General features: G+C 38.7%; 1 long non-coding RNA gene across 1 annotated transcript; it reads right to left on the bottom strand.

Annotated features, from left to right (window-relative positions):
- Positions 1-978: 978 nt before the first annotated feature.
- On the bottom strand, positions 979-25013 carry LOC113833324. Its single transcript, XR_004771568.1, has 6 exons — positions 24933-25013; positions 21791-22056; positions 20585-20668; positions 17774-17965; positions 12700-12981; positions 979-4361 (listed from the first exon to the last, which is right to left on the bottom strand). It is a non-coding gene; the product is annotated as an uncharacterized LOC113833324 (long non-coding RNA).
- Between the last annotated feature and the right edge of the window lie 1344 nt (positions 25014-26357).

The following is a 26357-nucleotide window of genomic DNA, read 5'->3' as shown; positions in this document are numbered from 1 at the left end:
TATGAAATGAGAACTAGCTCTTGTGAAGTCAAGAAGACCCAGATGCCTAAAACCTAGAAAACCAAGCAGGCCTACGATAGAACTCAAGATGGAAATGGTGGACAGCCTTCCTGGATTAGTCAGGATGCCTAAGAAAGAATTATATCTTACTAGAATCCACAGTTCCTGGCTCCAGGAGCTCTGGTGTCCAGCAACAGGGGCACAAGGACATTCTTGATGAAGAAGAGCAAGTGAATTTCTTCTTCCCCTGCCTATAGCCAGGCAATCAGTCCAATAAATGCCCACCCACACTGGGGACAGAAAATCTTTATATGGTTCACCAACTGACATGCTATTTTCTTCCAGAAAGATCCTAAATATCATTATGGGGGTGGTAAAATAACTTAGTCAACTCGGTTCTCGCTGTATAGGGATAAAGACTTCAGTTCAGATTTACAGTGCCCATGTAAGATACTACATATGGTGATAAACACTCATCATCTTGGTACTGAGAAGAATATAGAAGTGTCACAGCCAGCAACTCTTGCCAAATTGGTGAACTCTGGGTTCCATGAGAAACCCTGTGTCAAAAAGTAGATGTGGAGAGCTGTAGAGAAAATACTTGTCTCTGGATTACACACACACACACACACACACACACACACACACACACACACACACACACACACACACACACAAACACACCACAATTAATACTCTTCTCATTATTTATTTGAAAATTTTCAGGTCAGCACTGATGTCCTGACCTACATAAAAATAATTAATAAAGAGATTAATTCTAGCATCCTTTCTCATGGAGAAAAAGATAACAGAATATAGAAAGGAGAAAGTAAAGATGATAGCAAACCCGAATTTTGAAAGTTGGCTACTCAAGAACAAATTGTGTTTCAGATTCCTGAAAATAAACAACAAAAATGTAAATTTTTGAGTAATATACTAGTTTTTAATATACCTAGCAATTAGCAATGGTTCAAATAGTTGAGAAACAACAATACATTTTAGATTGGCTTTAATATTATTAATTACTATTATAATTTATTAAAACTTTGTTATACATAGTTTACATTATTATTGTTTTATTTGTGTTAGCAATGATAGTCATATAGTGGCATATGACTGCATTTAAGATACATGTAGATATAGATATATATCAATAATATTATTAATCCTTCTCATATGAGGGGAAACTGAGGAAATTCAGTGTATATCCTAGTATATCCTGGATATGATGCCAATCAGGTAAGCACACAGCTCTGAGGTCTGTAGCCATCAACCTACCCAGTTGATGACAATGAGACTTCAGTACTTCATACTTTGGAAATTACAGAAATGCCGCAGGCAGCAGATTCTAACTTCCTTTCCCATTTAAGCACAGATGTTGTTTGACAGTTGTTATCTTTTACCTGCAGATATCAAGGTATCCAAAATGTTTGGATGGATGTAATATTTTATTCAGGATTCTTACATACCCATTTTCCGAGTTCCATCTGATGGGCTAGGGAGAGCTCAGTGTAGAAGAAGAGAAGAACTGTGCCTTTGTCCTACCCCTACATCCTGAATATAGTGGATCTTCGTGTCAAAGCTGCCAAATTCACTTCCGGAAGGCTTCTTTGTCTTTCCTTAACATCTGGGTAGACAGTTGACATTGAATTTCTTTATTTGGCTGTATCATTGGTATAGGAAACAACCATGTTATCATCCACCCATTCATTCACTCATGCATTAATTCACTCATTCAGTCTTCTGTGGGCATAGAGCTGATACAGATCATTTATTCATAGCTAGTGCAAAGCACCAATTCATTCATTTTATTTCCATTTAATGAAGCAGGAGAATCTATTTGTTGCTAGTTAAGAGCCTTTCTTGCTGGTATTCCATGTCTATAGAGCTGGCAAGCAACATTGGTCGTGTCACGCAGATCCTAATTTTGACTCCACAACTTCCTGGTTCTTTATCAAAAATAAATTATTTTCTGTCTGTCTCTAAAATTTATTAGCTCTTTTTTAAGACAAGTAAAGTATAATTTTTCTCATAAGACAGTTTAACAATGAATAAAAATGAGTAGGTACTATCTGCAATTGAGATAGTACTCCATAAAGTAAATAACAATGATACATTGTGTATAAATGAAATAAAATAACTTGAGACACACTCTATGAGTCTAAGTAGTATTAGCACAGGGCAACCAGAATTCTAGTCATTCTTGAGCCTGATGTGATTATAAAGCTTGTTAGAATTTGATAACAGAATGCCACACTATAGATAAATAAAATGCAATTTTTAGTCATAAATATATATGTATGTGTATATATATGTATGCATACAGATATATATTTGTATTGATAAAAACATTAAAAAAGTTAAGACATTAACATTGGTTGGCAATAATAAAATGGAAATATTAGAAACACAAAATATACTGCACATCAAATATTGTAATTTACTGGATTATTAAGGAACACATTCTTCATTAAAAATAAGTCATGCGCATTTTCTGTCCACTGATGTGGGATGTCATTTAAGACATTCCATCATTCTCTGCTTGATCACTCTTATATGAGCTCATGAGGTGTCCAGGGAAGAGACAATGATAGCCATGACATTAAAATGTAATCAAGATATGCAAATTCATATCTAAATGTGATTTGCTGGGAAAAAGAAATTAATCTAGGCATGGTCAAATAAACAATGTGTAATATGGATAATTAATCACCAAATTAGCAGCTGAGGTCCCTTGAGGAAATTATGCAAATTCAAAATGCCCCCATCCACTGACACAATTAGACCACTTAATGGCAAAACTCTCAATAAAATAACCCTTGGGAACGTCACAAAACAAATAGCTCACCAACCATAGGATCCAACTCCATTGCAATAGTTAACATTTACTTACTATTATTTCTTCTGGATTTGGCTTCATTCAGAAGGCACCATCACATTTTGCTATAGAATACTGGAAGGTTCTGCATCATGTATGACCAACAATGATATGAGTTTCCTCTAAAACCTAGCTTCCCTGTATTAATCAAATGTCTTATTATTGAAGTGAAAAATTTTACAAATGAAAAGCTTCATGCATGAGGAAAGACCTATTATGTATTTCCTGTCAGCAATAACAAAGGCAAGAAAATATTAATGTACCATAAAAATGTGTGCCTTCTGGAGCCTGATGTTAACCAATCATTAGGTCAGCAGCCAAGGAAGGATTCCTCTCCTCACTGGCAACAAATACTGTCATCTAATGGATGGATGTTCTGTCCCTAAGAACATCACAGTGTTGTGCCATGGTTTCGGAAGCAACAATATCACCCACTAATTCCCAATAAATGCATGGCCTAATCTCTAGAGAGACCCCAAAGCTCCTTTGATAGAAACAAAGATTCCTCGAACCCAGAAAAGGCCTTATTATCCTTACCATAGATATCATTATATGTTATAATTGCTTCTGAAGAGACTAGTCACAGAGAATAAATTGCATTAGTTCTGTGGCTGCTGGTGGTTTAGTTGTAGCTATACTGCACAGATATCATTTGTATGCCTGACAATGTACAGCTGTCTACCTTTCCCGACCACCACTGCAGCAGCCTACAGATGGTAGGCTTCCTGAGTCTCTAGGTATCATTGTTGAGTGTGTTGTCTATGCATCTCTTCCTCTAATCGGTAAAGGTGGAGCTTGTGCTTCAGGGGTTTTCTCTTTCTCCAATTGGTATAGTTAGGGGCTGTGGCTCCATTGACAGCTCCTTCAGGCACAAGTAGAGCAGAGCTTCAGGTGAACTCTCCTCCTGGTGGAAGTGGGCCCAATGCTCAGGTGGTCACGCCCTGAGGTGCGGGTGGGGCTACAGTCCCCGTGGACGCTCCTCCTGTTGGAGGTGTAGCTGGAGCTGAGTCAGTAGATGTAGTAGTGGAGTGTCTCCCACTGAGAAATGGCAGTGGATGCTGGCTGGGACACAGGTGCTCTATTCCAGAGGAACTTTTTGTAATAGTTTCTGGAAGCTACTGCTGCATAGTGCTACTGTTGCTTTACCCAGTGATCACTCTTCGCTCCTGGGGCTGAGGTTAGGGCTTCCCTCTGACACTGCTGCGGGTTCTGAGACTCATGGCTCCCTTGATGCTGCTCCGGGCCTGAAGCTCAGTCCTTCCTCTAATGCTGCTTCTGGGCTGAGATTCAGGTCTCTCACTGACGCTGCTCAGGGCCTGTAGCTCAAACCTACCTACCTCTGACTCTGCTCCCAGGTCTGAGGCTGGGGCTCCCCTCCGACACTGCTTCCAGTTGTGAGATTCGTGGCTCGCTTGATACTGCTCAGGTCTTGGTATCACTGGATGTCACACCAACCAGGACGTCAAGGGATGCACCCCAGACCCTGCAGTTGGGACAATGACTGAATTGGTAACAAAATGTAGCTGCGTCATACGCTCTGCTCAGCTTTGCCACATCCAGAAAACCAAACTTGTGATAACACGTGCTGCTCATGTCACTGGTGTTTGTTTCCTGGAGCTGTCTAGGGCAGGGTAGCATCACCCTAGATCTCATTCTCTGTTCTTCCAAAATTAAAAGTTCAATAAAACCACGAAATGGTTCAGGTGGAAGTGGAGTCTGCTCCTGTGTAAGAAAGGACTGTAGATAGAAGGGGACAGACAGACATCATGAACTAGAGCACTAAGAAAATCCTCTCTACCCTCATTAAGTAAGTGCAAAAGAAAGCCTATATCCGCAGCCACAGTCTCCCAAGGACTTTTAGCATGTGACAAGAAATCAACTAACACAAAAATTTTTAACCATTGCTCTGCAAATGCTAAAATCTACAGTGAAGAGGGCATGGATGAGCCACTGAAATACTCTAGGCCCTCTCCCCAACCTGCAACTAAAGCAAGTCCACTTATGACTCATAAATGTGGCAAACATACATGAGATATGTGGTAGCTGGAGTAAGTGTGTACCCCCAGAAGCTCATGCTGAAATCTGACAGCCATCGTGGTGTTGAAAAGTAGGACCTTTAAAACTGAGAATTCCTTGTCTGTCTTTGGCCTGAGTAAAGTACTAGGAAATCTCTTGTTATGGAGATAATCGCTCCTTTCTATTGTGTCTCAGGTACATGTGCCCACCTCCTCTTTCACCTTCTTTATTTCTTAAGGCCCTTGGCAAATGAAGGCACCTGCTTGGACTTTCAGCTTCCAAAAGTGTGCAGAGAATAAACTTTCATGAATTATTCAGTCTGATATATTGCTAACATAGAAAATAAACGAAGAGAAAGGCTTTTAAAGACATGGTTCAGAGATAACAGTATGATGCCGATGCTCTTCCTGGTGCAACTTCATCAATGTTTTTGAAAAATCACAGAGACACTGCAAAATAATAAGTTATATATATTTTTGGTCTTTGTCTCTGGTTCCAGGCCAGAGCTCCTACGATCCCCATCACTTTCCAAGTGATCATGATAGAGCAATGGGAGCATCCTTCATTATCTTCTCCCTGGTATTACTGTTCCCAAAATAGCTTCAGAGCTAAGGAGGTGAAATGAGCATCTTTAGTTGTGCATAACAAGCTCCTTTCTGCTTGAGCTTATGTAATCCAGAAACCTTTTGGAAGTTCCTAAAGCCTGGGAGCTGGTTTCCAGGGATCCAACAATATAATCTAGGCTTGAAACTTTAAACCCACTCTGCCCTTCACCTCTGTAGAGGGGAAAGCAGGTGGTGAATTTCTGAATCACCCATAGACAATGATGTAATAAAGTTTTCTACCTAACAACACAAATCCTCTAGAAAATGGCTAAACTGTAGGGTTTGGGGAGTATCTGGGTAGCAATGTGCATCCAAATGCTAGAGGAAAGTATTCTATCTGGGTCAGTTTCTATTGCAAACTCTACACAGCCATGAGTCATCTGGGAAAGAGTCTAAATAGAGGGGTTGGCCTATGATCATGTCTGTGGGGAGTTGTCTTAATTGTTGATTGATGTGAAAGGGCCCAGCCTACTGGCTACAGTCTCATCCCTAGGCAGGCAGACCTAAGCTACCAGAGAGCAAGTAAGAGAGCAAGCAATTGGGTAGCATTCCTCTGTGGTTCTTGCCTCCAGCTTTGTGTTTGAGTTCCTGCCCTGACTTCCCTCAATGGTAGACTATAACCTGTAAGCTGAAGTAATGCCACTGCCAACTTGCTTTTGGTTGTGGTATTTATCCCCAGCAACAACAGCAGCTGCAAAAAAAAAGCAAAATAATAGAACATGCCCCCACTCCACAGAGACTAACCTTCTATGGTTGGGTCATGGATCTCTTCATCTGACTATTTATTTATAGTATTTTTAATCACCATCTGTAATAAATGGGTACACAAGGGACAGCATTCCCTGTGGTCTGTAAATTGTTCTAGCAAATCACCAAACATAGCAAAGAGATTGGAAACCGACCTGTTTCCAAGTCAGACAGAAGGTGTGAGTAGACTGGGAACATGTCCCTTTAGCTTGGTTTGTAAAGTGAAACGCAATCCTGAGGGACTCAACATTACTTGAGCACACCTATTTGTTATCCTTGATCACTGGAGAGCCTGAAACCATTCTACATACATCTGGTGTTAAGTGTCTTTTCAGAGTGACACTAAGAAGCAGCTCCCTGTTCCAATTCAGTTATACATTGTAGGTCATCTCCCCCAAATTGATGCTCTATCCATCAGTATGTGTCATCACCTTGATGCTTAATCTTATTTCTGAACCCATAGCACCTGTGACTTTCTATATAGACTCTATCCATGAGTCACCTTTATTACTGCATCCCCAGTTATTTTTTAAAGCCTCAGAGTAAGTCAAGCCTAATCATTGATGGGTGTGTGTGTGTATGTGTGTGTGTGTGTGTGTGTGTGTGTGTGCCTGTGCATGTGCATACACACACACACACACACACACACACACAGAGAGAGAGAGAGAGAGAGAGAGAGAGAGAGAGAGAGAGAGAGAGAGAGAGATATGTGGACATAGAGGCCCCAATTGGCATTAGTGGTATCATCCTCAATTACTTCTTCACTTTGTTTGTTGTTGTTTGTTTGTTTGTTTGTTATGTTTTGTGGGGGAATCTGGAACTAATTGATTCTATAAGACTGACTGGTGAGCACACTCCACAGATGGTCCTCTGCCTGTGCCCCAGTTCTGGCTTTACAGGAATGTGGTGATTTTAATAGGAATGGCCACAGATAGGGCTCATGTATTTGAATGCTTAGTCAACAGGGAGTGACACTACTTGAGAAGGATTGGGAGGAGTGGCCTTGTTGGAGTAGGTATGGTCTTGTTAGAGGAAGTGTGTTACTGAGGGTGGGCTTTGAGGTTTGAAAATCCCAATCCAGGTCCAATCTCTGTTTCTGTCTCTGTCTCTGTCTCTTTCTCTCTGTTCCTGTTTCTCTCTCTCTCTCTCTCTCTCTCTCTCTCTCTCTCTCTCTCTCTCTCTCTCTCTCTCTCTCTCTTTCTCTCTCATCTTTTTGCCTGTGGATCTGGATGTAGAACTCACAGCTACTTCTCTGTCACCATGTCAGCTTGCATGCTTCCATGCTTGGCTGCTTGCCATGAGGATAATGATAATAGTTTTATATCTCTTCACAACAATAGAACGCTGATTAAGACAAGGAGTGTTAGACCATTCCTACCTTTTTATATGTGTTAACATCTAAACTCAAATCCTCATGCTTGGGTGGCAGAGATTGGCCAGCAGACTATCTTTTCATCCCCAAAATGATTTTTATCAAGTTCTCTTTGTTTCACAGTCCAAAAATTCTATAGAGAGAGGTAGCATGAGCTATCAAGACCCAGACTCCAGCAGTTCTCAACATGTGGGTCAATACCCCATTCACAGAGGTCACATATTAGATATCCTGCATATCACATATTTACATTACAACTCAAGCCAGTATCAAAATTACCATTATGAAATAGCAACAATATAAGTTTATGGTTAGGGGTAACCACGACTTGAGGAGCTGTGTTAAAGGGTCACACACAGCACTAGGAAGACTGAGAACTACTGCTCTAGAATCTTCTTTGGATATGACCTGTGGTCTCAGCACACTTTTAACTCCTCATTCCTCTAGTTTTCCACAATGACCCAGGATTCTTAGGCACATTGGACCCACTTTTGTATTTCCAGGATACTCTGAACATGATTTACCCTATCCATTTATGAACTCACTCTGGATTTTTGGATCATGTCTGCATCTTGTTCCCCTGGTTGTAATTCAAGAACTTTGACCAGGAAGACAAGATCCCATTTCTGCTCTCTTCCTGCCTCAGTGAATTTGAACATACTGTGTTCAAAATACATAAGATTGAAGGCTTTCTGATTATGTTGCCCCTGCCAGAATCCTCAAATTTAAAATTTTAACTCTGATTGTGTTGTTGATGAAATAATCATTAGACTATGTAGACCTTCTTCAAAGTTGCTCTAAATATATCACAATCTGATTCATGTGTTAGGGATTTTGTTCATTTTATTCAACAAAAATAAATATGCTGTAATTTCAGACTCAGCCTGTCACATCATCTTTGTATAATGTAAAGTTGAAAAAGTCACTGGGCTTCACAAAGGTGCACTACTCGGATGTTTCCTTTCAACTTTTCTGACCTCCATACCCTGAGTTTTCTTCATACTAAGATATGAATCCCCTGAGCTTTGTGACATTTCTTTGATCATGGAAAAGAAAATAACACAAGAAATCCTATCTAAAGAAAGAATCAGAAACATCAAAGCAGATAAGTAGAGTATGGGAGAATTGTTCAGACCCTTGCACACTCTGATGGAAAATTTGTATTGTTACAAAAATAGTGGTACCTGCCACATTATTTCAGATAAAGGTCTAAATAAAGACAGAAGGAAAAACAAAGTAAACAGCAAGCTGAATAGATAAGCAGAGAAACAGAATTCAGAATTTCTGTCAAACCTCAAAATAACTTTATTTTTTTATTTTATTTTCTATTAGAATATGTTCATTATAAAACAATGATAGATTTTGTTACATAAGCATATTTGCATTTTTACTGCATCCTGTTCTTTAACCATGCTCTTCTCCCTTATCTTCTTCTGTCTCCTTATCTCCCACCTGGTTGTCTTCTTAATTTTCTCAAATACTCACTCTCATAATAATTTTATGTAATATACATAAATATATGTACATGTAATTACATATAATCTAGGTTCACATATGTGGGTAAATGTGCTCCTTGTCCTTCTGAATTTGATCTATTTTGCATAATATTATCGCCCGGTCCACTTACTTTCCTCTAAATGACATAATTTCATTCTTCATAGTGGCCAAATAAAACTCAACTGTGCATATAGTATACATTTTCTTGGCTCATTCATCCATTGATGGACATTTAGACTGATTCTGTAAGTTGGCTATTGTCAATATAACTATAACTAACTTAGATGTGCCGGTATTTACGTAATGTTTGGACCAGCAATCATTGTGTATATTCCAAGAGTAATAAAATTGGGTGCTATGCAATTCTGTTTTTAGATTTGTGAGGATCCTTCACACTGATTTCCATAGTGACTGAACTAATTTACATTCCCACTACCAATGTATAATTGTGATTTTCCCACCACATCCTGTGGACTAGTTATAAGTCTTGTTTGATATCAAACACTAATATGAAGATGTATCCCAACAAGACCATTTTTATATGTCATCATGATACCAAGATTATTCATAGTAAATATGAATTCTGAATTGCTTCAGCAACATAAGGTAAAGTAGATAAGAAACAAATGACTACTTAACTTATAGGAGACCTATCTTAATTCTTCTTGTTAATGGTGTCAATATCATATGTCTTTGTTACTAAGAGAAATTAATAGACAAAAGTTAAGCTATAATATCAATTTATTTTTGACTCATGATGACAAATATTAAGTCTAATTATGTTATTTAATTGACTAAAGCTAACAATTTTTGATATCTATAAAACATTTTGAAGAAGATTAATGCTGCAAATAACTGAAGAATAGTAAACTAAAGAAATACCTAGTAAGGCTTTCAGTATTTCATAGTAAATCCTCCCATTTATCTTTTTTTCTTCCTTCTTTCTATCCTTTCCTTGTCCTTGTGTTTTTGTCAATATGATTTTTAATTATTCTTTTTTAATCTTCCTTTCTTTTGGGATTTCCATCTGTTTTATCTTAACTGTCTCTACTCAGTAAACTTAATGATGCTTAGTTAAGGAATTACATCACTATTATTTCATTGCAGAAGTGGAAAATGAAGATAACAGGAAATTTTCAAAGATGCCCAGGGTATGGCACATTGTTGAATCTAGCATGAACACTAGTGGGACAGCTTTAGTGTCGAGACTGGTCTAGTTCCTTGATGCCAATTACTGTCTGATGGTTTTGTCAGGAGGTATTAAACAGTAGCCACCATGTTCTGGAGGTAAAAGATGGATTAATTCTATTTAATATAGATTTTGTATTCTTAACTCAAACATATTTTGCTTAGAAAAAAGCATGTTTGACAAAGGGCAAAAAGCTTGTCTGCACTTCCAACTTGACTAGATGAAACCAGACACTGCAGTCAATCTGTTTATTGACTAGCATGAGTAATTTCACAGTTAGTTCATACAGTGCATATTCTATTGTGAAAATGGCTGAAAGTCTCCAAGGAGATGATCAATCGACCGACCATGGGAAGGGAGATCAATAGAAAAGCCATATGGGGCTGAGACATACAAACAGTTTCTGTTTGCTTTTTATACTTTGGCAAAGAACCTGAGGTCAATCCTCAAAGGAAATTTGCCTAATATGGTCCAAAAATAAACCATTTAATACTCTTGCTTTGATGCAGCTAATGTTCATAGCTTCACGGATAGCCCCTTTTTTTAATTTTAAAGGCTCAGCTGTTGTGTCAAATGTTCAGGACTCAATACAGTCTCCAATGCTTCTCTGTATTGCCTTCTCCCTGACTGAACTTTTAGAAGAAAACAGTTGGGTTGCTGCCTAGATGAAGGAACAGGCATAGTTAAGGCATTCTTTAAGCACAAAAGGAATACAGATAGGATAATAGGATAATAAACAGGTGCAAAGCTAAAAAGTATCACTGGTAGTTGACACAACTCAGATTACCAGATTGTAACATACTTCACCTTTGTGAGAACCACTGGTCATGTCACTGAGACAGCAAACACAGAGTATCCTAACCCAAGAATGTTTTTTGTCTAAGCAAGTGCTTCTCAGCCTTCCTAACACTGATACCCTTTGGTAAACCATAAACTTTTTCATTGCTACTTCATAACTGTAGTTTTGCTACTGTTACGAATGATAAGGTGAAAGGGTCATTTGAGCCCAAAATGGGTTATAACCCACAGGTTGAAAAACACTAAAAACTTTATCCTACCTATGCCCAGAGCTGTGGGGAAAAAAACTATTACAGGCTTCCACTATTAGAATATAACATTTGGTAAGTACACACCTGTACTGAAAGCCACAAACCATGGGTCTATTCTACCTGTTATCTGTGTATGCAGAACCCACTAGTCGCCATAACCTCCACTTTTTCCACGAAGTCTCCCCAGGACTGCTTCAGGACTGTTTGCAGCCCAGCTCCCAGCTATAGTGCACCTGTGTGCACTGTGCACCAGCATGCTTTGTGTCTTACCTGTTCTCCTTTAAGGATTTTACAAGAATGCTGCCAGTAGAGTCTGGTAATTGCTGACATCTCTATCCTACCCCCTCTAATGGAGAGCTACCTTATTGGGCTGCCAAAGGCATAAGAATCTGAATCTAAGTGCTGATAAACCCTTTCTTCAAATTACTGACTAGATTTTGTCTTCACACTCCAAATTTCCAATGCTTGTCATCAAAGGGGCCCTTCTGACCCTAATCAACAATTTGAAAATCAGAGGGCCCAGGAGACCCAAATTTCACATTTCCCTTGTTTCCCTCTCTAGTCCACCCAAATCACTTATTATCTCGTTTTGTGAAATAAGTAGCTATAAGTAGCTCCATGTACATAGATATGAGCATGTAACATGGTTTTATATATGGACGAGAACACTTATTAAGAATTCTTGGGGCCAGGGATGTAGCTCTGTGGTACAGTGCCTATCTGGTACAAGCAAGACCCTTAGTTTGATATCCAGGACTACAGTGTAGCCAATTTTACTAAATTCACATAAAGAGATATGACTTTTTTTCTCCAGTGAGGAACGCTGAATTTTAAATAATGCTTTTTTTCTCCCCTGAATACTCCCATGGCAGGAAAGCCCCTTCACATGATTGAAAATTTTCATTATCTTTTATTAGTGTTTAATGACATAAACAAGGAAGTGCTAATCTTTGTAAGTATTAAAACTAATACTGATGACACCGACAGTAAAAAGTGAAGTGTAATGCCCTCAAACACCAGAAGACAGCAGGATTCCAAATGTATCCCTTGATGATTTCTTTATAATGAATAATTTTAAACAAAACTCATATCTATACATAGGAAATGGTAACATATGCAAAATACAATAAATTGATCTGTGATACAGTTACAATGGTTGTGCTTTTGTCTAATTATGATTTACAAGATTTCCTAGAACTAAGGAATATTATATTATTTGAAAGTGAATCATACCAGAAAAATTTTAATTGGGGAAAATTGCTATATTTTCTCCCAAATAATGCTATTATACATGATCATTATATATAATAATACATATAGACATGTCCTCTAAAACATATACTTACATAAGAAGCACTGTTGTTAGTCTCCATCCATTGCCATGAATATGAAATTCATATGTAGATACCGATGTTTTGTTTCATAGACAATTACACTCATCTGTTGCATATAGAAGCTCATGAGAGAAGGCAGCGGTGTACATATCAGCATTTCTTCAGGGATTTACCAGATGACCAGTGAATCATGAATATTTTACTATGTGTCCTCCTACTTCCATCAAAATATTTCAATGCCATTACATTCAGAAATAGATTAGACATTACACCATGTCTACGATCATGTTTATTCTGAAAGCAGATAAAGAGAAGACCAAATGACTTATTTTAAATGGAATTCACAATTACTTAGTTATCAGTGTTGAATGGCTTACTGCCTACTCCCACATTATCATTACCCAGCTCAATACCAGTCTTCACTATTCAGCAGATGGACATGAGGGGTGATGCTTGTTTTTGTCATATTGCAGAATGCACTTTAATACTTCCCCATGATGGGGAGATTGTGAAAAACCCATTGCAACTTCAAAATAGGCTAAATCAAAAATACATTTGGTTTCCTTAGTGTACAGAAGAACATATAGTAAGCCACACAGTGCACTGAGGATGGTTGACATTGGGGATCTTGTGATCTACTGGGAGCTCAGTCTTGATGCTCTATCCTAGCATCATGAGGCCATATCACATGGGAAGTCAATAGGTAAGGAAGAGATAAACATCTGATATTTGTGGTGTTGTTTCTAATGGATGTTGGTCACTTTGTATAATTGTATAATAAAGTCAAAAGCCAGTATCAAGTCATTGTTTTTGTTTTGTGGGGGGGTTGTTTTTAATTTGGGGGTTTTTTGGTTTGGTTTGGTTTGGATTTTTGGTTTTTTGAGACAGGGTTTCTCTGTGTAACTTTGGAGCCTATCCTGGCACTTGTTCTGTAGACCAGGATGGCCTCAAACTCACAGAGATCTGTCTGCCTCTGCCTCCTGAGTACTGGGGCTAAAGGCATGAGCCACCAACACCTGGCCAATCATTGTTTTGTTTTGTTTTTTTAAGTAGTTATTCTGATTGGTTATAGTCAATTCTAACACTCCAGAAATCGGATGCTTTGCTGTAGTCTTGAGTGTTCATAAAAACATTTTAAATTTAAATGCATGTCAGTAATGTATCAGAGTAGACTTTCCCATTTTCTCATATCACAGTTTTTCTTCAGTTTGATTTCTTCCTCTTGTACTCACCACGCCCTGTGACACATACTGTGATTTCGTTAAATGTTCTAAAATGACGCTCTCGACTTTATCCTGAGCTACTGTGAAAACCAGTTACTTGAGGGTAGGAAGCTCTGGCTTCACTTAACTAGTTGCTGTATGATGTCCCTGGGATGTCCTGAAACTTCCAGAACAGCAGAGTTTAGTGTCTGATAAGTAAGTGACACAATCCTTAAAACTAATTCAATTTTTTTGAAATCAAAATATAATTATCTAATTTTCCTTTTCCTTTTCTTCTCTTCAGTCCGTCCTGTGTAATCCTCCCCACATCTTGCTCTCTTAAATTCACGGCCTCCAGCCTTTTTTCTTTAGTTGCTGATATTCGTCTGTCATATACTTACATGATATGTATATATACAGGCATATATGTATATATACATGATACATATGTATATATATGACAGGTATGTATGTGAGTGTGTATGCATGTATATATGTATCTGTGTACACATACATGATATATATATATATATATATATATGATATATATGCATATATATACCCAGGGATATAAATACAATTTGCTAAAGTCCATATAATTTCAATTACATGTATATAATTATATGATTTCAAGGCTATATGGTAAAAATTGACAATAGTTTTTAAGAAATTGAGACTGAAAGCAGAAATTTGAAAAATTAGTTTAATCTGCAAAAGGAAGACTGTTAAACATTAATATCCCTTCTCAATAAATCTGCAAGAAAATTCTATGAAGACTGTTAGTTTTGTCCTTGACAATGAAAACACAGTGGCTTTAAATAGTCAGACAAGGACTTAAGAACAGAGATCCTAAACACATAATTTCTTTACTCAAATAAGGGCTGAGTGTCCATATACAAAACTGACTGATGCTTTTAAACACCATTAGCTCTTCAGAACATCTCTGGACTGTTCATGAGCTACATTAGCACACATCCGGATAGAATTTAATTCTGAGATTAGAAATAGATAAGTAGACTTACAGATAGTAGAAGATAAATAGATGGTAGATTAATATGAATGGCATATGTATTTGGTACTCAAGTCAATGGACTAATCTCTGCTTATCCTATTGTAGCTTATTAACGCTTGCCACACTTTATCTTCTTTCCCATTCTTTCCTTTGCAGCTTGTTTTCACCAATGGTTATGCTGAATGCATTACTTAGAAGTTTTATGTTTACAGAAAAGCACACTTAATTTTGAAAACAAGGATTTTAAGTTTTCACAATCTGATTAGGCAGATGAATAGTGCTGTTTGAATAGCGATCAAAAATAATGTTCCTCCACCACAAGAAAATCCAATGAATCAACAAACCTGGACTCAGAGGGGCTCACTGGGACTCAACTGACAATAGGGCAGCCTGTTTGAGTCTAACTTTGATCCTCTGCATGTATGTTATAGTTGTGTAGCTTGGCACTTTTGTGATGCCCCTAATAGAGAGAGAAGAAGCTCTTTCTGATGCTATTGCATGCTCTTGAGACTCTTTTCCTCCTACTGGGTTCCCTTGTCTAGTCTTGATATGAGGGGAGCTCCCTAGTCATATTATAACTTGATATGCCATGTTTGGTTGATATCCCTGGAAGGCCTGTACTTTTCTAAAGAGAAAGGAGGAAGAGTGCATGGGGAGTGAAGGAGGGGCTGGGAGGAGAAGAGGGAGGAGAAACTGTGGTCAGGATGTAATACAAGCACAAATAATTATTTGAAAAATGTTGATCCTCATTTGTATTTAAGGCAGGTTTCCAGAGGGCACAACATGTTTATTAAAGGATTTTTGCATATTGTCCTAAGGTATTATCACAACCTCCTTTTCCTTCCAAATCAGAAACTAACAAAAAAGTCAGTTGGATTTGTTCCTGTGAAGGTAAGTGGAAGGAAGTAAAACCCTAGTAGAACACTAATTAGATGGCAATGGTGGTGGAGATGTTACAGAAACAAATTCCCTCAAGTAAAACAATGAGTAGGGCTCAGAAAAGTAGTCTGGAAGTAACTCCATAACATATCAAGGTCAAACTAAGCTTCCAACATTAGAAATATTGCATCAAGTTATCACAGTCAACATCTAGTTAAATATGCCCACATTATTAGAAGTATCCAGGTGATTTGGTAATAATTATGTTTTATTTTAATTTCTGTTCCATTGGTAAGTGACCCTGAAGAAAGGGTTTATTTTGTCTCACAATTCCAGGGCATATCAGTGAAGTAAAAATGTCACGAAATTAAAACAGCTAGTCACATCACATCCTCAGTTAAAAGAAGAGAGAATGAACATATGTACACTCACTCATTCACTTGTTCCCTAGCTTGCTTGCTTGCTTATGCTCAGCTTAGTTGTTCTACTCTTATACAGTTCAGGAGCTCATGAAGAGGGAATGATGAGTTTCCTACATCAATAACCCAAATCTTCTCATATCCTAAACCAAAGTAAAGAACCTCTCACTAGGACTATGCCCAGGTGACTTTAGGTTGTGTCGAGTTTACAGTTATACTAACCGTCACAAGCTAGGATTTTTTTACCCTATACAGCTAACCATAGGAAAATTAAATTATAAAGTCTGTACTGCTTGTGCTTTTGCCATATAGTGATATAGATAATGCTATCCTAGGGAATGTGATTTGAAGGTTACAAACCCACGAAGGTTCCACTATGAGTTCTGTTCTCTCTGGGTGAACCCATTTTAGATCTTTGCTGGCACAAGACAGACATTGGGGCTTTTTAACACACACTACCTAGAGAGATAGGTCTTGGATGAGCCATGTATCTGCACACTTGATTCTTGAATTCTTCTCAGAACCTGTATGCATTCCCTCAAGCCATACCCCATTGGTCCCCTAGAGCCAGAAAGAGCTAATCAGGGACAGTCACACATCCCTGAGTCTAACATTTCCTCCAAAGTAACATAATATGCAGTCATCATATTTCAGGTGACATAAATCAAGAGTTTCATCAAAACACCAATGGGAGGCATATAGGTGTATATCTGCAGAGCCAGTATTTCTTACAAGTCTGAGCCTTTGAAATGGAAAGCCAATAAATATCTGCCATGTAAAGTACATTTCAAACAGTTTTGAGGAAACTTTCTTTTTTAAATTTAGTTTTGTTTTTTACAGTGCTGGAAATTGAACCCAGGGCCTCAAACACGTTAAACAAGTGATTTACCACTGAACTATACCGAGAGTTCTACCTTCAATGCCCCCCCCCAAATTTGGAAATTTTTTAGGTATTTTTTTTTATTTTGATTTGGTTTTTCCTTTTTGTTCTTTTGATTTTTACTTACCACAATGAACTGAGAATGTCCCAAGGACATACCATATGATTGAAGGAAGAGGCTGATCTGCCTATAAGTTGGGTACCAAAGACTGCCAGCAGCAGCAAAAGCTAAGACTAGGCATTGGAATGCATAGACTCTCACAGAAGTCTTCTTAAAAGATTTTTAAATATTTTATTAATTTATTGAGAATTTCATAAACAAATACAATGTATTTTGATAATAGTCAATTGTATTCCTTCCCCTAACTCCTCCCAGGTCTTCCCCCATCCTCTCAACATTCTTTTTGCAGCCAATTGAGTCCAATTTGTGCTATCCATATACTCAGAAGTATAAGACATGGTCTAGTTGACTTACCAGGTCAACTCTTAAAGAAAACGGGCTCTCCCTCCCCCAGAAGCAACCAACTATCAATAACTCTTCAGTTAAGAGTGAAGGCTCCTGAGCCCTACTCTGCCACACACACTGGAATATATTGACTGGCTTAATCTTGTATAGGCAACCACAGTAGCTGTGATTTCATGAGTTCAATGGCCTTGTCATGTTCAAAAAGCACTGTTTCTGATCCTCTCTTACCTCTGACCCTTGACATCTTCCTGCCCTCTCTTCTATATGGTCCTTGGGGCAAAGGTATGATATAAATGCCCCATTTTGGGCTAAGCACTATGTTGACACTTATTCACCATACTTTGACCAGTTGTGAATTTCTGTGTTGGCCACCATCCACAGCATAAAGAAACTTTCTTGATGAATCTGGAGAGCAATGATCTATGTAGAGATAAGGAATTTATAGAGCAATTAAATACTGTGCCATTTAGCAAGGTAGTAATAGTAGATTCACTGCTGATGCTTATTCTTATTAGGTCCCCATTCATAGATTCTTGGCTAGATTTACAGTACCAGGCATTATGTTTCATTTCATGGAGTGGTCCTTAAATGCAATCCGAAAACATCTGGTTATCCTCATAATATTTGTGTCATTATCATACCTATATGGGTATATCTTGCTAAGTTAAGTGCTACTGTAGCTCATGGGTTTCACAGCTGAGCAAGATTGCTGCCCTAGTATCCTACATAGCACCTTCCAGTACTGTCTTAGTTATGGTTTTTATTGCTGTGAAGAAACACCATAAGAAACTCTTATAAAGATAAACATTTAATTGAGGGGGCCTTGCTTACAGTTTCAGAGGCACAGTACATTATCATCATGGCAGAGAGCATGGTGGGATGCAGGAAGACAGAGTGCGCAGGGCTGAGAGTTCTACATCTTGACTCAGAGGCCTTTTAACATCTCTGAGATTTTTCTCTCTTATAAAATAAAACTTCTAAGGCTCCTTCTACCATGCTATTGTGATATAAAAGTACTTAACTTAGGCAATGCCCTTAGAACAGTGTCCAACCAGAGTAAATATCTGACATGAGTTAACTATTATCCTTATCCCAAACTCAAGTAACTGGTTGTGGTTAGTAAAAATGGTGTGGCAGCCATTAGCTACATGATTTCTGCATTCTGCACAGCTATTTATTCATGAATCCCGTGGATTACACATGTCTTGATTTGCTCCAGATGCCAGATTGAGTTTGAAACTTTGGCAGAGTTTCTTCATAATCTCTATTCAAGAATCAACAAAACTACAGTGTGATTTAAGTACATGTCAACATCTACATAACACAACACCAGCTGTTTCTATCCAAACTTGAGCAGAGGGACTCATGAGATAATAAGTTGAGTGTGTCTGATTGACCACTTTTCAGGAGGGGATAGATGACACTCATAAAAGGATGAGATAAAGCAGGTCCATCTGTGATGGTGCTGCATATGACCACTAAAGGACATAATTCTCCCACATTAGGCAATCAGCCACTCTTGGACTCACTGTGGTCTAAAGAAATCCAGTTTTGCCTAAGTTCTGCCATGCTACTTGGGCATCTTAAAACTTTGGCTGGAGGATGTAGAAATGTGAAGATTCAGTTCCTGTGCTCCAACTTGAGACAAGTTAGAAAATTCATTCCATACTTGAATTGGCAAAGGATGAACTAAGACATTTCCCAAGTCTGACTGAAGCTCTTGACACAACACACTCTTCTCTTATGCACAGATATTGAACCTAAGAGCACTTCATACTAGCTTTCTTGCATTCAAATCTCTGCTCAAAATGATCTGCAGAATCCCAAGATAAACAATCTTTAAAACTAATTGACCAGTAACGAAAGGAAGTATAGTGGTAGAGAATATGCCTGGCATGCTTTAGATCCTAGATTTCAACCCCAGTAACACTAAAAGAATATTAAAACAAAATATATCAACTAACTAACATATGAGCTAATCAGCTCACAATACTATTTAGAGTCTAAATGGAGAGCTGAAGAGAGGGCTCAGCAGGTAAAAGCATACATGGCTCATACAGAAAAACTGAGTTTGACTCCTAGCTATCAAGTCAGGCAACCCACAAGCACCTGTAGGTTCTGTAAGACCTATAACATCTGATGCCTCTTGGCTTACATGGGTACCTACACCCAATGGCACACATATACACATGGATAGAGATAGAAAGATAGATGATAGATAGATAGATAGATAGATAGATAGATAGATAGATAGATATGGATAGATGATAGAGATTTTCTCTTTAAAAGTATTTTATCTGAATTTCTTCTGAAGTTCTGGTCTGTGGATGAGTAAAATGAGGCAATTTATCATAGGAAAGAGGAACTGTTAAGAAAAATATCTATAGTTTATCATACAAAAATAACACATGTCGACATCTTCCTTTCTATGTATCACTTATAAGTAGACGCTAGAAAATAAAATACAAATGTGAAAATTACTGACTGTTGTATTGACAGACACATAAAAAGACTGAGGAAGACAAAGGGTATGTGGATAAAACGATCTAAACTGGAAAAACCATGGGTTAATCAGGTTTGGTGCCAAAAGAATTCCATTCCCTTCATTACTTGACCCAAATCCAAAGTTCTCTTAAATGAGTTTAATGTTTCCATGCCTAAAAGTTCTAACATTCAGTCTAAACTCAGAAAACTGATAAAAAAAACAAACTACTATCTTTTAAGTCAACCCCCAAACCATGTAAGTTATATATATGAACATAAGATTTACATTCTCTGAACCAGAACTGTGAAGTTAATTAACTCAAATTTTCCTCATGTCAGCTAATTTCTAGGTGTTCAGCCATTTAATTTCAAGGTGCCTCCTTTTGTTGCTCCAAGCATGAACAATAGTGAAGGAAAGTGTAAGAATGCAGAAAATGGTGATGGATTTGGCCACCAGGGAAACAAATAGTTGAAACTGGAGAAGGAGCAATTGTTGCACGTATAATAAGAACTTGAGTTCACCCACTAAAAAGCTGGGAATGGCTGTGCACTTACCACCAATCCAGGAGCTGTAGGAGGTGGAGACAGGAAGATCCCTAGCTGAACAGCCTGTCTTGTTGGAGTTTTCAACTAGAGATCCTGTCTTAAAGAAATATAGCAGAGAATAATAGTCTTCACTTGGTCTATAAGCACAAACATGCACAATCATATGTTCATGTAGCATTCAACACACACACACACACACACACACACACACACACACACACACACACAACAAATGAATTCAGAGGTCCATAATCTTTACAAAATATTAGTTAGCAATGATAATCTGTGACAAAACATTTCTCTCAGTGAAGGGTTTCTTTAACAAAGTGATTTTTGTGGCTCTTAAAATCTTCCTGGCCTTTTTTGTGATGACATGGTATTCTACTTTAAAATAATTGCTTTTAAAAGAATGTCAAAATTTTAACATAATATTTTTTGTATTTTTCCATTTTGGTACACAGAAATTGTTGCGACATGGATTGCAATATTAACTTGTTATAAAAAGCAGCCTCACATACCGGGAAGGTGGCAGGGATGCAATCTGTTGGATTTGGGGGAGCAAGCTGTCCAGAACTTGCATCCATTCCTCAAAATTCTACAGTATAAAGGGGAAAAGGTTTGTGCACACTTGAAAAGCACTGGAAATTAAGCATCACCTTCATCTATTCCTGATTTAACACCAAGAGTCCTTTCTTCCTCTTTCCTGTTTAATGTTGTTTGTTAAATAAAAGGCAAGAAATCAGGATTATTCATTGTTGTTGTTTAAATAAATTGCCCTCAGCAATCTTCACTCTGTGGAGAGAAGTATTTGGTATAACTTCCTTCTCTTCTCCATTTGGTAATGCAGCAAGGCCCTTTTATTAAAAAGGGCACATAGTTCTATTCCATGGATTTATTTCAAGGTTGGATTTGCTTAACAATTCCAACTCTACATAGTGTATTGAAGAAAAGAGGTTAACACTAAGTCGGGGTACAGTGTTTACCATGCATTAATTTTGGTTTCTTTGTAAGAAAAAAAAAATGATCCTTTATAGATCCATGCAACCAAAAACGACCTTTGCAGCAAGAATTGAGAATGGAGACAGGTGAGCCACAGCAGTAGTCAGAAGGCATTTGTGGCTATTGTAGAACACTTTGGTGTGGACGGGGTTTGTGTGTGTGTGTGTGTGTGTGGTAGGTTAGATTCTGCAGCAATTCAAATTGAAAGTTACTCACATCGCTTTGCTATTGTGCCAGTTAATATTCGGAGTCTCATTAAATGTAATTACAAGGGGCATCAAATTCAGGGAAACAGCTGGATAAACAGGATTCCGGCAGGAAAGAGAGAGAAGGGTGTTCAACCCCCCACACTTGGCCACCCTCATTCTGGCTGCATCTCCTGTAGCTTCAGACCTAGGCTTCTGGGCACCTGGCTGAGACACTGGATTCCTGTCACCCGTTAATCGCTGTTTTTTCTCTTCAATATCTTTCATTTGTTTCATCTAAAGGGGAAAAAAGACTTGTGTTTCAAAGACCTACAGAACAGCAAACAAAGGAATATTTAATCACAGCAGAGAGAACTGGTGATGTTTTGTTATATAACTTCCCAGGCTTTTGTGTGCAAGCTTACTCTTCTATTTTTTTCTTTTCTTTTAGAAAAAATGAAACCATCCACTTTCTACTCACAAAACAGCTTGTTTCATAACATGCTAGTCTCCTGTTTCCTTAGAGGGTTACACCATAAAATGCGCAGTGCCTCTTTCAAGTGACAAGGCTAGAGAGAATCTGCAGAGCCCCACCATGCACAGTGCTTTTCCTAAAGAAGACAATCAATGTTCCACATTTTTAAAAAGTATGGCCAAATAAATTTTTAAGAAACACAGCATGAAGAGCTGGAAACATATCTTGGTCAGTAAAATGCTTGCCTGTCAAGAATGGCCCAATCTACTGTACACACACAAAAGCAATAAAAACTAAAAAACAAATGGTGGCCCATACTTAGACTCTCAGCTCTAGGGAAGCAGCAAATTCCAGGGCATAACCTACTTGACCAATTCTAGACCAGTGAGAGACTCGGTCTCAAAGGAGATAGAAGGCACCAAAGAAATGACATCTGAAATCATCCTCTGGCCTCTGCACACATGTGCATGCACACACACGTGAACCTGATTGTGTGCATACACACACACACACACACACACACACACACACACACACACACACACAATGTGGAAGGAAACAGTTAGTCATGTATTCTTTACAGTAAGAATCTAGAGTCAAATACAACAAGCCATGCTCAAAATAGGTTTAAAACCTGGGAACAGCAGTCTAAGCAGGAGAATCTGACACATGAAGACTAATGATAGCACAGTGGGTGTGGGAGTCTACAGTTAGTCATGTTTCCAGAACCTTCCATGGAGGTTTGACCATGCCCTTCAGACTCCCTCTGCTGGCTTCATTATTTTTAGGGTAATTACTATGAGTCATTAGGGCCTAGATGCTCTCCCTTTGGCCTACCAATCTAAACTGCTTCCCTCTGACCTTCCTTGTTTGGGGGTTGTTTTGTTTGTTTGTTTTTTCCTCTCCCTTTGAGGCCTTAAAGTTCATCCCAGGCTTTTGCACAATTGATGCCTCTGCTTTCGATGCTTTCATCTCATTGGCTACTGTTCATGAGCCGCTTCTTGACAAAACAGAGATCTTCCTTGTTCCATGCCTCACAGAGAAAAACAACTTCTTGCCTGTCTATGTCTTACACTTTGTTGTTCGTTTTTCCATACAAGAAATCAATATCTGATATTCATATTGACATGTTAATGGAATAATAACTTTCAGTTGACATTGAAAGACCCTCTAAAATATAGTAAGCAATTGTCTGAAATCAGTATTGTGTTGTTATCAATTGAGTATCCACTGACACTGTTGTCAATAGGAGGTACTGCAATGGAGGCTTAGGGCCATTTATAAGTTGTATTCTACAGATGGAGAAGAGGGGTGTTAAAAATGACTGCGGGCTCAAAGACTTGAACCATGGTAAAATTCATGCAGAAATGGATGTGGTGAGAGGGATAAATGGAGGTACTTGAGAAAGAGAGTGGTAGAGAGAGAGAGAGAGAGAGAGAGAGAGAGAGAGAGAGAGAGAGAGAACAAGGGAGGTGTACCCTGAAAGCAGTGTTAAGCAGAATGATCAAATAAGCACAAAGGTCATGGGAAATAGTACACAGTTGTCACTGAGACCCCTCTCAATCCATAACTCCACATTCCAGATCTAGGCCTCCCCACTTATGGGGATACCAGGGCCATGGCAAACCATGTCAATAGACTCCTGAGAAAACAAAGGCCATCCACATTAAAAACTGTATATCATGAATGTCAAAGTTCACTTCTGGCCCTGGATGTACTCCTCTGAACCGGGATCCCTGCTCTGTGAGCTTTCTCCTCAGGGTCTGGACAAAACCCTGCTAAACCTAGATAATTGTTCAGCTGCTGCTTCCAGCTACCCTCAGGCTTATGGACCATCAGCAGTGCACTGTTCAAAAAGCTAATGAGGTTACTGTCTGCCTGTGTGGAAGATGGGGGTATGTAAGAAGAGACAGGCAGAAGGGAGCCCATAATGAAGGGATTGAGAGAGTGTCTCTGGTCTCCCTCCATGACATAATCCAAAACTGATTAGGAAACCCTTAACAAGTTCAGGCTGAGCTGCTGGGATTTAAACAATTGTAACACAGCACATAACGAGGGCAGAGATAGCCTCTCTCCCACCTCCCCATTGTTGAAGCATGTTCTCCTCCTCCAGGTCCTCCCAAAAGATCTGAGCACATACTCTTTCTATGCATACATAGCATGCCGAGGGCTCCAGAGTCACAAAACAGCCCAGGAAAAACAACACCCAGTGTACAATATGCTCATTGTTTTGATTGAGACATTGCTGTTTGAAATGCATTTATTTCTGCCTCTCGTAAATACTCCTCCACAGCAGGAAAAAGAAAATATAACAATAAGAAATGCATTGCAAATAGAGGCCCAGACATCTCACACTTAAATTACAGTCACGTCATCACAGTCCTATCCCATCTTTCAATTATAGTCATTAATTGAGGATGTAACCCAGAAACAATTACCTCCATGAAATTCTAATGAGTCTCCTGCAGTTAATATCAAAAGCAAACAATGGGAAATGCATGCTGGTGCTGGAGTCTAATCCAATTGTGTCGATTAAAATAAAGAAAAGCTTTTTCTGTAGCATGTAAATCCGACTTTTTGCCTCCGCTCAGTTTTCATTTCTCTGGGAGTGACAGACTTTCTGCATAGATTTGCTTATCTAACAAGCTTACCAAGTTGCCGTCTCTCAATTATGTGCAAAGCGCATCTTAAAACTCACCAGTGGGGAATATATTCTGCTCGGGGGACCCATCTTTGAGAGACTCTCCCATTTCCATATGAAAAGTCGACTCTTTGTTTACCTGAATGAAGTGGGAATAGGCTTCAGATTTTACTCCAGCAAAAATGATAATATAATAATAATAACATTGATGGTGATTCTGGGAGAACTTAGTGGCCACTTAATCTTAAATATTTCTCCTTTTCTAGGAATAAGTAATAAGATAAAAAAAGGAAAAGAAAAAACAATAACAACTATGAACTATTTCCAACTACAAAAAAATACAAAGAAAATGCACTTTAAATTGTGTGTGTGTGTGTGTGTGTGTGTGTGTGTGTGTGTGTATGTGTGTGTGGTGTTGGAGTATGTTTCTGCCAACTTAAAACAGACCAGGACACACCTAGGAATAATTTGAATTTAGAACTTGCCTTCATTTGATTGGCCTTTAAGCATGTCTATGGGACATTTTCTTGATTGCTGAGTAATATAGGAGTGTCCAGGCTTCTATGAGAAGTAACATCCCTCGGCAGATCCAGGGCTGTATGATAAAATGTAGTTTAGAAAACCAGAGAAAGCAAGCGGGTAGCAGTGATTTTCTGATGTCTCTGCTTCAGCTTCTATCCACCTCCAGGTTCCTGCCCTCCTTGAATTCTTTGTTTTTTGTTCTTGTAGCTTCAATGATAAATCATTTTTCAATTTAATTTAGAATCAATCTTATTTTACATATCAATCCCAGTTTCCTCTCCCTCCCATCCTCCCATGTCCTTCACCGATCCCTCCCCATCGCACCCCCCATCCACTCCCCAGGGAGAGTGAGGTCTTCCATGGGGGATCATCAAAGTCTGTCATATCATTTGAGGGAGGGCCTATGCCCTTCTCCATGTATCTGGGCTGAGAGAGCATCCCTCCATGGGGAACAGACTCCCAAAGTCCATTTGTGCACTAGGAATAAATACTGGTTCCACTGTCAGAGGTCCCATAGACTGCCCAGGTCTCCTAGCTGGCACCCACATTCAGAGGGCTTGGTTCGATCCAATGCTGGTTCCCCAGCTTTATAACTGGGATCTGTGTGCTCTCACTTGGTCAGGTCAGCTGTTTCTATGGGTTTCTCCAGCTCAGTCTTGACCCCTTTGTTCATCCTTCCTCCCTCTCTTCAATTGGATTCCAGGAGTACAAAATATCCGGGAAATATGGGACACTGTGAAAAGACCAAACCCTGACTGAATTCTTGCCTTGGCTCCCCTCCAGGATGGACTGTATCTTGTAAGGCAAATAAACCCTTTCTTCCTCAACTTGCTTTTGGTTAATGTTTTATCAGAGCAACAAGAGAGGAAGGTAGGACAGTGTGTGTGCTGTGGGGAACATCCACAATTGGTCCTCAAATCAGCCATGAGGCAGAATCAGGGAAGGCAGGAAAAGACTAAA

Source organism: Cricetulus griseus, assembly GCF_003668045.3.
Source record: "Cricetulus griseus strain 17A/GY chromosome 1 unlocalized genomic scaffold, alternate assembly CriGri-PICRH-1.0 chr1_0, whole genome shotgun sequence".
Lineage (NCBI taxonomy): Eukaryota > Metazoa > Chordata > Mammalia > Rodentia > Cricetidae > Cricetulus > Cricetulus griseus.
The sequence above is the reverse complement of the archived record's forward strand: the minus strand, read 5'-3'. Positions and strand labels throughout refer to the sequence as shown.